The sequence below is a fragment of the Pelmatolapia mariae genome, linkage group LG18 (assembly GCF_036321145.2).
Source record: "Pelmatolapia mariae isolate MD_Pm_ZW linkage group LG18, Pm_UMD_F_2, whole genome shotgun sequence".
In the NCBI taxonomy this organism is placed as follows: Eukaryota; Metazoa; Chordata; class Actinopteri; order Cichliformes; family Cichlidae; genus Pelmatolapia; species Pelmatolapia mariae.
Window position 1 is genome coordinate 31,050,234 of NC_086243.1, and position 12,204 is coordinate 31,062,437.

The window sequence follows — 12,204 nt, forward strand, 5'->3', positions numbered from 1 at the left end:
TCTACTCTATTTCAAATAAAGTTACAGTATGAAAGCTGGAGAGTCTGAGGAGGTTTTGTAGTTTATGAAATGCTGAATGGTAGTGACTGAGGGAGAAACAATGACGTTGTTGACAATGACAATGACAAAACTATGACGTTCTTTATATTGTTTTTGTTACTTGTTTCCATTTTCTTAAGCGTCAGTTTTAAATATGCACTGAATATGTGCTAATTTACAAAATTTCCAGAAGATTTCATTTAGCTGACATATTAGAATCAAACGGTTTTACCCTATACACAAGAAACTATGTCAACAGCCAGAAAGAGTCAGTTTCCATGGCGCTGTTTGGGATAAAATACTTTATAAATCAGGTTCTGAATCAAACTCCTTTGTAAAAACTTTCGGATACCAATATGGAAAGATAGTTTGAGTTATAAAGGTCCACCAAAGAAAACAATAAGAGTCATTACAAAAACATACTTTCACAGATCTCACCGGGAAGCTTGCTAGTTGATAATTTTTATAAGAAAAACGATTTTTTTGTCTTGTTAGTTTTCTGAAATATTATGTTCAATATTGAAAATGAAGCAGTATCTATCAAACGTGCAGAAACAAGCAACAAAATGCAGTGAAATAAAACCTAAATGTGTATTTTTGGAGATTTTCTTTCCACTAGTCTGCAAGAAGCCATGTTATACAAGCAAAATAGCAAGTGGATGAAAAATGCATGTGTTTGCCTGAGGTGAATCAACTTAAATATGATAAAATGTTTCTACGGGATGCAAACGTCTAATTAAAATATTTGCTTTATGCATGACAAACAGGCTCTCTAAAAGTCTGCAGAGTCCACGTGACTTGATGAATTGTAGGCCCAGACAGTTTTGGTGCTTGCAGACTTCAGAGGAATTTTCCAGTTAGGTCTGTGTGTGCAGTTGCAGGGACATTTGGATTCAACATGTTCGGAGCAAAGAGGACGGAGAGGGCCGGAAGGGCTGGAGAATAGATTCAGGATGAACTTCCACAACAAACTTGTGCGCGTACCGTTTGTACATTTTGTGGGATATAAAAAAGGACCATCAGAGCAGTGTTTGACAAGCAAGTTTGTCTTGGTGATGTTACACACTTCTTACAGTGTGTGGGTTTTTGTTAATTAAATGCTCATGTTCAATGTGCTTCTTGGTTTTAGAAAGCAGGTCACAGAACACATGTTTTCTAAGGCAGGATAAAAAAAATAATTACACCCATCTCCATATTTTGTTACATTTGGGCTCCACTACAGCAGCTGTATGAGAATCACAGTCCAAAATAATCCGCATCTGTCCGATACTGGGCCCTGGTGAACCCCTGATTGGCTAACACTCACAAGCAGAAGGTTTGAACAGCGGGTGGGTGGGGCTTCTGTGCTCACATCACATCAACACATCTGCTCACAGTGATATGATGCAGAGCCAGTGGTTCTATCACGCACACACTCTCACATCAGTGAGTGGATGTCATGGTGGGACTGGATGACCCCCCCATACTTTCTGAGCCACGGGTGCACCGAGGAGAAAAAACTGAAACAGGCTGTTTAAAGCAGTGTGAAGCTGAGATTCTCACTCTTTTTGACTGTGTTTAGTATGAACATCCGCTCTTTTAAACCAATCAGAGTAGAAAAGTCACAGTCCCTGCTTTAAACGCAGAACTCTAAAAATACCAAACATTCTTCGTGCAGACTAAATGCGCCGCTATTTACATATTCTGAATTTCTGTGACGACTGTAGCTGCCGACTGATGAGCTGCGGAGCAATTTCAGGATTTCTCTGCCTGGAGGATGTCTGAGTAAAAATAAATATTTTTTTAAAAATTGGGTGAGTGTGCTTCCCAAGCAGCGAGCGACGCATGAAGCAGACCTGAGTGACGCTAAACCTGCAGAGGATTTGTCGAACACGGAAAAAGCGGTTTGCGTGGCTGACTTGACAAATCCTTCTTAAACACACAAACATGTGAGTAACTGGCTGGGATCAAGAAACCGGCTGTGGGCACAGACGTCATCTGTGATGACGTCAGCACAATGTATGTGTGTGTGTGAGAGATTTCAGTAGCATGAAGGCACATGGCAATAATTATCATCTCTGGCAGGGGATCCAACTACCCTGCTGAGAGAGAAACTGGAAAATACACCGAGGGAGGTGAAGACACGTGGGTAAACAGAGGAGGTCTGACCTTGTCTTTTAGATATTGACTTGTTGAGGAGGTGACACACAAACACTCAGTTAGCATGTTCTTCATTTAATTGGAGTTTTATCAGCAAAGCGGAGACCGAGTGAAATGAACATGTCAGTCAGCTCTGCGTTAAAAATCATCCACCCAGTCGGACAGGCGGTCCATCAGCCTGTCAGTCACTCTGTCAGGCACAGAGTCAAACACACTGTGGCTGTATATTAAACTACCGCAAGATAAATGCTGTCTAACGCAATCAGGTTTTGTATAAACAGTGCATTCATACAACTTTCCATGTTACTGCAGGTTTACACGCAGAAAATAAGAAAGACGTGCCAGGCTTTTAGGATCATTCCCAGGAAGGGGCTGCCATTGCTGCCAGCGCCGTTTTAGTCAAGAGGGAAGTGACGGGTTGGAATACTCACGCTTTTTCCTAAACGTATAACAAAACACCTCAAAAACATGTTTTTGCTTGATGTGGAGCAGTGTGTGTGGGGACAAAACGGAGGAAAGCCTGAATTGTAAAAAGTTGCCCTGTTGACACAACATTAGCAAAATGATCTGTGAAGACAAAGTTGGATTTGAAACCAAGCCCAGTGATGAATAACAAGTAGGAATATATTAAATAAAATAGATACAAACCATACACACATAAAAACCAGTCATAAGCCTCATAATAAAACACTTACTTTTGCTTATGAACACAGCTGAGACACTAAAATGTGCCTGTGAAAGAAACTGAATGTGATTCTTTTGATTACAACAATACAATAAAATGTTTTCACAGAGTTATAACGGCTGCTGTGACTCACTTTTCTGGTGAAATACAGAATTTTTTCACCTCTCTGAGCTTTTTTAAAGTAGGTAAGAAATGAAAAAGATGAGACACCAAGGATTAAAAAGGACAGGTAGTAATAATGAGATAAGTTTTTGTCATGAAGTCTATAAAACACCATAAAACACAAGAAACTATGTTCATCCTCAACCAGCAGTTGGTGCTGTTTAGCACCAAAACACACTGAATTTAGAGTCAAGTATCCTATTACTCTGAAACTATGTTACTGATTTTGTGTGGATTAAAGTTATTTTTCAGCAAGCTGGTGCTCGTGCAGGAAACCTGTGCATGCAAGTACAGTATACAGAGCAGGTCAAAGGTCAAAGCACTCACTCAAACTGTGTTTACTACAGTTTTGGTTAATAAGTTGATATTTTGCCACCTTTTCTCTTCCAATTAAGTTCATCTAAGCTGGAGGATTATTTGTAGCCTCTCCCTCGATCTGAGGCGTTTGACTTGATGAGAATTATACTCGTATGACAAACTGAAACAGAAACGTCCAAAATAAGATCAAACGAGAATGAGAGGCCCTCCTCCTTTCTCAGACTGGGGTGAGGAATAAAGAAGCAGATGATGAGGATGGAGGGATGAGGATCTTTAAATAGGCACAGGGGAAGGAAGGATGACTCAGGCTCTGCTATTCTGTAACTTCTTCCCTCCGTCTCACTGTCTGTCTATTTCAGTTAGAACAAAATGGATTTAGGGTGATGTTTTCACAGGTCAGAATGAGGCGGTGTAAGCCCCGAGAGCTTAAACTTTCTCCACACACAAACAGACACAAAGAGCTTCACATTTAGCTCGAGTGAGTCAAAAATCTAAAAGACTAAACACAGACGAGAAAGAAGCAACCAATCCTTCAGTTCATTAAAAACAAAAACAATAAACAATCAAAAAAGACAATCTGGATTTTATGAATTTGCTGATTTATTGCTTTTCTTTAATGATGATGTGAAAAATGAAAAACAGAAGAAGAGCTCTGGAAACCAAAACCATATCTGAAAAAGAAACCTCCACAGATTTGCAGATCACATCTTTGGAAATGGTTATGACCACAAGGAGCTCTACCTCCAAGCAGAAAGCACAGAGTCATGTTGCAGGGCGAGTACTTCAGTCTGCAGCTTCTTTACACATTCAAGACGCCTAAAGCACAAATGCACCAAGAGCAGAGGACTAGGGACGGCTCAGCATGAGCAGCACATTGAACAGTTAGCACAGACATGATCACGACTCATCAATGAAATTAAAATGATTTTACATGGTAACCGTTTTAAAAACTGGCTGTATGAACTAAACAAAGGCCAAATAGACATAAACACAGCAACAGCTTCTGTGCATGGTCAGTCTGGATCTGCACATTGATTTAGCATTTATACTAGCATTATTACTGTTATTATTATTAATGCTACTTCTTGCCAAACAGCACCCATGGCCCAGAATCATCTAAGGGAAAATGAAAGTCTGGGAATCAAACTTTTCTACCACAAGTTTGCTTCTCTACCCTCCAGTCCAGCCAGAGCAAAGCTAACAGAGGAAAACTAAACCAATTAAAGGACACAGCTACGAGCACCTGGTATCACTTAATTTGCATCTAGTCCTTTAATCATAAATGTGTACTGTTTACACAGTTGTCACCCTTATCACCAGGCTGTGGTAGAAAGCACTGTTGGACCACGCTGCAGGCCTTTTGTTTCCAATGTTTCAGCCCCATGCGAGGCACAAATCCAGCTACAGTCCTGTGTTTGTCTCTGAGCGCTTCAGTGTTTTGAAATATGCATGGAGCAGCATGATGACAGCCGTAAAACCTCACTATAAGCTGCCTATGAATTATTGACACTCAGATATTTACATACTGCAGGAAGCGCCCTCCTCGACTCCCCGCTAGACATCAGACTGGCACGCTCTTAACCCCGACCTTGATGTCAAGCACCTTGAGTGGTCGATGTATAAATCACTCCTTCGCGCACTTGCAGGACAGTGTGGGCGCCACGGAAGTCACCATAGCAACTGATGGGCTAGCACGTTACACTACATGTAAAAATGTGTGTGATAGAGTCTGACACAGACCTCGCGCTCACCGCGGAGTTTGCCGTGACTTCTTTAAACACAGGACTCTGGACAGTTTCACTCTGAGGTGGTCTTTCAGTTCCAGTTGAAGGAAATCTTAAAGCTACAGCGTGCAGTTATATTTCAGACAATGTGTTCTTGCAGCTTTGTTTCAACAGTTTGTGTTTGGCCCTTTCCTGTTTCCACACAACAATCGTCCTGCAGAAGAAAGTCAGCTCCATAAAGACATTAACTCCCACAGAGCTCTGACCTCAACTCAAACCCACACCTCGAAAGACTGCCCGACACCATCATCCACCACTGCTGCACCGAATTTCGGCTTACATGGACCTACAGATTTAGCTGCAAATTACTGCAGTTAAGTTCAGTATCTGGTGGACAAGAAGAAGCTATAAAAGCTGATCTGCTACAGCAGAATTTAACTGTCCACAGTTCGAGAATGAGGCGCAAAACTATCACGTTTACGTCAAAAACACTTTTGCTCACGCAAAGCAAAAGTCAAACGTGCTCCGCGTTCAATCGCAGCCTCAGAGAACAACTTTGATCTGCTGAATCACCTTCCTGTGGTGAAAGGATGAGTGCTGCAAGTCAGTCTGTGCAGAAACAGCCAGCTGAGCCTCCATGACCATATACAGTGTGAGAGAGAGAGAGCGAGAGAGAGACACCGAGCCAAGGGACAGGAGCGCTAGTAGCAAACACTCATGACAAAAGAAGAGGCCGATATAGAAGAGACGGAAACATGGAAGAAAAACAGAGACCAGGAAAAAAAACACGAGAGCGAGAGAGCAGGCAAATAATGACACTGACAAAATAGAAACGGGAAGAGAGGAAGACTGAGTGTGTTTGTGTGTGTGTGTTTGTGTGTGTGTGTGTGTGTGTGTGTGGTATCTATCCAGCACCTAAAAAGGTTGATTTTATTGTTTCCACACTGCAACGCTACAGATAACACACGCGTGAGAGGAAGGAGATAAACTAAAAGCATAAGAAGGAATATTTAGTGTAGAGTAGAACAGCATGAAGTGAACGAGGAAATAAAAAGGAAGGATAGAGAAACAATTCTGTCATGTGACCACTCTGGACTAATAAAAAAAGCTTTTTGTTCTCTTTCTCAATGATTCTCTCAAACAGAAAGAAGAGTTTCAGAGCACAAGCACAAATGCATAGAACAAAAAGAAAGCAGGAACTTTCATGGAAAATGATAAAACCCACAAGACTAAAAACTTACTCGCCTCATTCAAAACCTTGCTTTAGCCAATCAGTAGTGAAGAACAACTCCCAGGAAAAGGCGACACAAGTTTTGGGTAACTTTGGTAGAAAAATGTGTTTAGTTCAACATCCACGTGATGCTGATTGATTCAAAAAGCTTTCTGATCATCACAAACGCTGCAAAATGAATCGCCAATCAAATATTCTAGAAGAGCCAACAGGAAGTGGCCCACTCAGCTGCCGGAAGTGTCATTCGGTCACAAATTACATATTTTGGAAACATTTTATCACAACGGTGCTGCAGAGGTTAAGTCAGAGTCATCAAAGTCATCCCGGGAGAGTCAAACGTCAGTGCGATCCATCCAACAACTGTGGAAACATCCTCCCAATGCTCCTCTGATGAAATTCATGTTTGTCGTTTTCAGTGACATCACAAGAGGTAATATTATCTGAAGCCAGATTATTTCCACATGTTCAAGGAAAAGCTAACCGTCTGTGTGTGTGTGTCAAAACAAGCCTGACAGCAGCAGTTGTAGTAAAAGCAAAATGAAAACAATCGATGCATAAAGATAACATCAATGTTTGGATCTCTGCAAGAACACAAATAAAAAAGCTTGTTGGGTGAAGAGCACCAGCATCATTTATACTGGTGCACTCTTTTAGAGATGCAGGTTTCAGTGAACTGAACTCACGGCCGCTTAGTCCGAATCTGTTCTGTTAACATTGCAAAACTTCAGCTTATAGAGGGCAAAGTGTCATAACATCAACTTCGATTAACTTCCTTCAAAGAAAGGACCAAAGACTGACCTGGTGGAGCAAAAACAATCAAAACTAATAAATGTTTTATAATTAAATTGGGGCATTTTTATCTGTCTCTGCTTTTGAAAGTTGTTTTTATTTTTTATGAAACGCTGCAAATGGTTATGACTGATGATGGAAGGGGGAAGTTAAACACAGAGAAAATCCACACAAACACTCATTAACAACAGTTGGAGGAAACGCCCAAGGACTCCTCCAGGGATGAAGGCAGGACACACACACACACAGAAAGATTCAGCAGGTGTTTACAGTAACAACATGCTGATTCAGTGCTCACCTCCACACAGGTATAATCACAAACACTTTGAGCCTGTGTGTCGGTAACTATTAAAACTTAACATGGTTTTAAACTTCAGTTTTGTCAGCTGAGAAAACAAAAAACTGTACGGTGTTGAGAAAACCATCTCCTTCAACCTGAAAGTCTCGCTGGTGTCAGGCTGCTCCTCTATGATTCTTTGACTTGCTACATTTTACAGTTATGACATCTTCCCTTTACAGTGGCTCTGTGGGAGTTTTTTGGCCCGTTTGTGCCTCTTGATGTTTAAAAGAGTTCGTTTTCCTTCCCTAATAAACAGAGATTCGACAGCAAAACCTGTAAGCACAGACACAACACCTCCTTCAGTCTGAGGGGGAGACGAAGCACACGTGGCGCAACTTGACGAAGGTGCTACATTAACAAAATTCCTCCTCTGGCCGTCATAAAACTGGAGAGAGGAGCGTGTAACCGTGCTTCCTCGTGGCACATGCCAATTATAAATACATGTATGCTGGATTTCAATCAGTGGACGCAGTTTAAAATGATTGATGGTCGTCCTGCGTGCTTGTGGAAAAACAGAGCTAAACTTACTCTAGTGCCAGCAAAACCATTACACGCACAATAAGGAGGACTGGGTGGAAAGTCCCGTTATAGTTTATGTTCGACCGCATGAAACGAGAAAGGAAATGAATGTGTCTGGAACACGTGCCTTCATCGAGTACAGATGGTGTTCACTCGGGCTGAAGCGTCTAACAAATACAAAGTTAATTAGACCGTCGGTGCTGTTGCTAATAAGACGACTATTATAAGACAACTTGCTGTTTCTTTATAGCAGTCAGTCGGAATCGGCGGCAAAAATTACATCAAAGATTTTAAACAAATCTCAAGTTCATTTGATACATTTTGTGAGTTTCAGCCAGAAGACGATTTGTGCCAGGTTGTGTATCATTGCAAAAATAAAAACTGTAACCTGCAAAAAGGAAAATGTTTCTATTAAATTCATTATGGTGGAAAATCTAATATGTCAGATGCTGATGCAGATAAAGATGTCAGAGGCATCCAAGGAATCTGATTTGGTGGTTGTATTGCACTCAAGGCATAGACCTGAAACTCGGAGCCAAGAATCTGGGGAATGTCCACAGTGAGTGTGCCAAATTTCTAAACTTTTTGCCACAGAGATGACGAGCTGTCCCGGGAATTCACCGACGGTGCTTTCACCTTCCCTAAGCTCTGATTCTATACTGTACTAACTCAGTACTACTGCAACTCTAGGTGTATTTAATGGCTCAGTTTCTGCTCTGTGACTGCCACTATCATATAAAAAGCTTACTAATGTGGGGTAAGCTTTATTTCAATAGCACCTTTGCAGCTAAACAATTAATATCAGAAGGTACTGCAAACTGAAAAACAGAGAGGAAAAACGTTTTTTAGGCCTGAGAACCTCAGATACTGTCTCCAGTCTTATAGTTGCATAAATGATGATCACATGTGTATCTGACTTGTTGACACATCTCTCTGTTCTGGATTAAAATGGTCAAAGGCCCTGAGACCAAATAGTGTTTCAGCTTCATGTGCAGTAAAACACTCAGAGTGCAAAGCTGTGATGTCATTAAGGAGAGAGGAGCAGCAACAACAGCAGGCCATCGGCAAAGTGCTCACAGAAGTCGCCCCCATAAAAACACTGTTAGTAACAAAGTCTGTGAGAACAGGAGGTTTTTATTTACCTTAAAAACATCCTGAATGTGTCTCAGAGACGTTCTGTGGAAGATTTCTCAACATTTTCAGAAGAAAACTAAACAGCGACATTTGTTTGCCCTTCTCCTGATCTTTGCTGTCCCTGGTTTACGGTTGGTTATCTCGTATTTAATCCCAACTGTCAACAAACCAGTTTATCACTGCTCTTTATCAGCGTGCATTAAGCTGCACCATCAGCTGAAAGAGACTGAAATCAACAGAACAGAAAATGGGTTTGAAGATTGATCAGTCAGATAATAAAAAAAATATTGATTTGTTCATATTATTTGTTTTATATTATTGCACACCCAGAGTTCTTCCTGCTGTTCAGCTCTCTAAAAGGACTCAACTACAAATAAAACGTTGCACTGTGAGGCCTTTTTGCACACTTCTGTACAGATCAACCAGCTCTGCGTGAGTCCGCTGAAGATTATTATGTGGTTGCAGTGTTTCTGTTCTTGTACCTGAGAGAGTAGCAGGGAGACGCAGCACAAAACAAAGCAGCTTCCAGCATAAAGAGATTTGTTTTTAAGTCAGATCCAGCATTTAAACAGAGGTTATGTTGGAGGTGGGTTGTGAAGGGGCTTGCAGATGTACACAAACTTCCTGCAGACTAAAGCAGGGCTTATAATTTCCACTAGGATGCACCTGGGTCGTAAACTTTGTATATTATTGTGGACAATTAACATTACAATGCACCAACTACACATGATTCCCGGGCGATGGACTTCAAGCTGATGTGAAATAACTAACAGGAATGATTACTCAGCCGTCAGGTCTCCAGCTGTCCATGTCTGCAGTGGAGTATAATGTAGGCTTAAGCCATCTTAAACAGCGTTCCCTTTGGCCTTACAGAAGGGGATCAGGTTAGCCATCAGCTGATGTGTAGATGCACTGAGATCAGTCAGCATAGTCGGTCCTGAAGCTTACAAGATCGTCTCAGAAGCCTGTGTGAACTACATCTATGCTCAGTTCACCATCTTGTACTCACATTTATTTATTTTCCAGAGAAAAAAAGAACTAAACACAATAAAAAGAGTTAAAATCAACACTTATTTGAATTCTTTTGACTGCAATAATCACGTAACGATCACTGGATACGGTCACAGCGCTTCTTCAGACTAAAAACCTGTTCATCTCCTCTATTTGGTTACATCAGCGCCCAGTATTTACACTCTTTGTTTGTCATGAAGCAGGTGCAAAGCCTATCGTACCAGCGACAGAAACAGGGCCAACAGTCCGTATGACGTTATAGGTGCACCGAAGCAAGCTGGTCAGCAGTCACACACAGTGAGGAAAGCTGCAGAGCAGACACACGGCACTTTACATCGTCACTGCTGTCTTTGAAAAACAAACGCAAACTTTCAGATCACAGCAAAGTTCATTTTAAAGTTTTACATGATTAAAAACACAAAACTCAAACTCCTGCCATTCACCAATGAGAAAAACAAACACCCTGAAGTCAGACATTTATTCCAATTAAGATAATTAGATCAAGAAAATCAGCCTACACACACACACACACACACACATACGCGCGCGCACACACACACACACACACACACACACACACACACACACACACAGAGCTTTCTTCTACTCACCGAGCATTTCGGGCAGCAGGAATAAAAAACTGACACAGCAGCAAACTGAGCTTCATGCTCCTCTCAGACGAGCCGCCGTCCTCGTCTGTGGACCAGTGTGTGGAAACACTGGTTGCTTATTCCCCACTGGCAGCACACACACACACTCTCTCGCACACACACACACCCATTCAATTAACATGCACACTCAAAGACAAGCGGCTTATTAGTTTTAAGGAGGAAGCAGGTCGACCTCGTCTGCACAGACAAAGGGCTGAAGGTGTCTGCTGACATTCAGCTACTGACACTACCTTTTCTTGTCAACACACACACACACACACACACACACACACACACACACACACACACTCTACAGCTGTGAACTGACAATGACTTCACCGTGTACCCTCCATTTTTAGTGCTGGAAGGAAACAAACTGCTTTTCACCTGATTTCACAGTATGGACACCCCCCCCGCCCCTACCCTCAGTTGGTACAGTCCAACACTGCCTGCCTAAACATGCTGCCCCATAAACAAATTGGTCTGTTTGTCAGCTGACTTCACAGTGAGGTAAGAGAGGAAACACACACACACACACACACACACACTCCTGCTGCCGGGTTTTTCCTCACATCTCGAGCCTTCGACCATTCGGGATGCGTAACTTCTCCTGGGGTTACAACGACTGCCAGCAAACAGGAGGGGCAACAAAGATTCCATTTTTACTGTAATGATTTTCTCAAATATCTTTTATTTTAACTGGAACGAGCTGAATTTCACAGGAAAATCTGAAACAATGATTCACATCCTTTCTTACATGAGAGCAGAGTTCAGTATGGTTTGAAAACTGGACGTATTCGACTGTGTCAAAGTGAAAAGTGCATTTGATTTATTTCAGATTTGGGGGTGGGGATTGATTCCTGCAAAGGTGGCATCCTTTATAGCACTAAACTCAAATTCAGTGAGCTCTTTCTTTCAAAAGGTTTTTGTCAAAGGCAGACTGCCCGACAAGGTGCTTGATTTTTCACACTTAGGGAAATGGGACTAAAAAAAAAAATCCACCCGATTCAAAGATTCACACGTGTGGCCCAACACTTAGGAGGAATAATAGTCTTTTAAATGTCACCCTGAAATCTGTCTTATGAGAATTTTTTAGCATAAGCCGCCACAAAAAGCAGCCAGCATGGTTCAAAAGTAAAAAGGAGTGCCACCATCAAAACTCAATAAAAAAGTAAATCCAGGACATCTGTTTGACAGCTGATTCTCTGAAGTGCAGAGCTACAGTGTTAAAATCAGGAATTGTGGCCTCGTCTGCTCTTGTATACGAGCGACCACCACCTCTCTGCTTCAAAGACAAAGATGTTTGTCTCTTCTTTGAGGGCTTCTCTGCTCATTCCTTTCTGCTCGGGGGGTTCCCCCGGTGTATGCTTGTTGCAAAGAAAATAATACTGGAATATCCAACATATCTGAATATTCCCACGCTGAAAATAGAGGCAGAGGCCGAGGCACTGTCTACATATTTT

At 41.7% G+C, this 12,204-nt stretch overlaps 1 protein-coding gene across 5 annotated transcripts in view; it reads right to left on the reverse strand.

Annotated features, from left to right (window-relative positions):
• Positions 1 to 12,204, reverse strand: part of LOC134617626 (disco-interacting protein 2 homolog C) — a 207,377-nt gene that overhangs the window by 99,934 nt on the left and 95,239 nt on the right. The gene's annotated exons all lie outside the window — the stretch shown is intronic.